General features: G+C 44.7%; 1 pseudogene; it reads right to left on the bottom strand.

The window, feature by feature from the left end:
- Positions 1-561: 561 nt before the first annotated feature.
- On the bottom strand, positions 562-709 carry LOC115031815 (small nucleolar RNA SNORA17; annotated as a pseudogene).
- Between the last annotated feature and the right edge of the window lie 1,204 nt (positions 710-1,913).

Below are 1,913 nucleotides of genomic sequence, written 5' to 3'. Positions count from 1 at the left end.
GGGCCTGCTCTCTCTAGTGCTGCAGCTGGCTGGGGGTGCGGTCAGCTCTCTTGCTCTCATGCTCAAGGGCCAGCCTTCCCATGATGTCCAGGTGAGGGATGGGAGCAGTTCTACAGGGCCCTCATAAATCAACATGTCTCTAGGAGGCAGTCCAAACTAGGGGCCTCTGACTGATGTTTGGTAGCGACAGACCCAGACCTGGCTCTCAATGGCAGCACAGGCCAGGACCCCACTATGGTCCCAGGTGGCATCACCAGCTACTCGCATCAGGCTGTTCCTCACTACCCCCGAGGTTTTAGTTTTGCCTCTTTTCATTGTGCCCACATCCTTATGCCCACATCCTTCTGTGTCTCTTTCTCTTCCATTTCTCCACCGTTTACTTGTTCCTCTTAGTGATGTCCAGGGTCTCTGAGTGTCATCTCAGGAATGTTCTCAGGAGTGCTATGCCCTAGTCATGCATTATGGCACTGGACAGGAATCATCTCAGGCATGGTCTGCCTCCTCCCACAAGGCCTGCATGGCACTAGACTGGTGATTATCTCAGGCTTGCCCTTCTCTGGGACTGTTAGGCTACTAATCATTCAAATGTTCATAGGTCAGAACACTGACATAGCCTCTGACATAGCATAGACATAGCCTCTCTCCTCTCTGCCACCTACTGACCCACATGTGACACAGCAGCCACACCTGCAATGATTCTAGAGGCAGGCTCGAACAGAGGTTTTAGTAGGAATCAAATTTATAGGTTGTACAATTTAAAAATTGCTGAGACCCTCTACTTTTTAGGCTATCTTGGTCACCTGGTATGTCATTTTGCTACTGCCTCTCAGCTTCCCTTTTATGTTTTAGTGAACTTTATTATAGTCATGAGAATTTTATTTCATTAATTTATATTCATTTGCTTCTTTATTTTGTTTCTTTTTTTTGATTTTTAATATTTTTATTACATATTTTCCTCAATTACATTTCCAATGCTATCCCAAAAGTCCCCCATAGCGCCCCCCACTTCCCTACCCACCCATTCCCATTCTTTTGGCCCTGGCATTCCCCTATATTGGGGCATATAAAGTTTGCAAGTCCAATGGGCCTCTCTTTCCATTGATGGCCGACTAGGCCATCTTTCGATACATATGCAGCTAGAGACAAGAGCTCCGGGGTTCTGGTTAGTACATCATGTTGTTCCAACAATAGGGTTGCAGATCCCTTTAGCTCCTTGGGTACTTTCTCTAGCTTCTCCATTGGGAGCTTCTCCATTGATACATCCAATAGCTGACTGTGAACATCCACTCCTGTGTTTGCTAGGCCCCTGCATCATCTCACAAGAGACAGCTATATTTGGGTACTTTCAGCAAAATCTTGCTAGTGTATGCAATGGTGTCAGCTTTTAGAAGCTGATTATGGGATGGATCCCTGGATACGGCAGTCTCTAAATGGTCCATCCTTTCATCACAGCTACGAACTTTGTCTCTGTAACTCCTTCCCTGGGTGTTTTGTTCCCAATTCTAAGAAGGTGCACAGTGTCCACACTTTGGTCTTCATTCTTCTTGAGTTTCATGCGTTTATCAAATTGTATCTTATATCTTGGGTATCCTAAGTTTTGGGCTAATAAACACTTATCAGTGAATACATATTGTGTGAGTTCTTTTGTGATTGTGTTACTTCACTCAAGATGATGCCCTCCAGGTCCATCCATTTGGCTAGGAATTTCATAAATTCATTCTTTTTAATAGCTGAGTAGTACTCCATTGTGTAAATGTACCATAATTTCTGTATCCATTCCTCTGTTGAGGGACATCTGGGTTCTTTCCAGCTTCTGGCTATTATAAATAGGGCTGCTATAAACATAGTGGAGCATGTGTCCTTTTTACCGGTTGGGACATCTTCTGGATATATGCCCAGGAGAGGTATTGCTG

This window comes from Mus caroli, unplaced genomic scaffold, assembly GCF_978045245.1.
Source record: "Mus caroli unplaced genomic scaffold, Mus_caroli_1 scaffold_10, whole genome shotgun sequence".
NCBI lineage: Eukaryota > Metazoa > Chordata > Mammalia > Rodentia > Muridae > Mus > Mus caroli.
The sequence above is the reverse complement of the archived record's forward strand: the minus strand, read 5'-3'. Positions and strand labels throughout refer to the sequence as shown.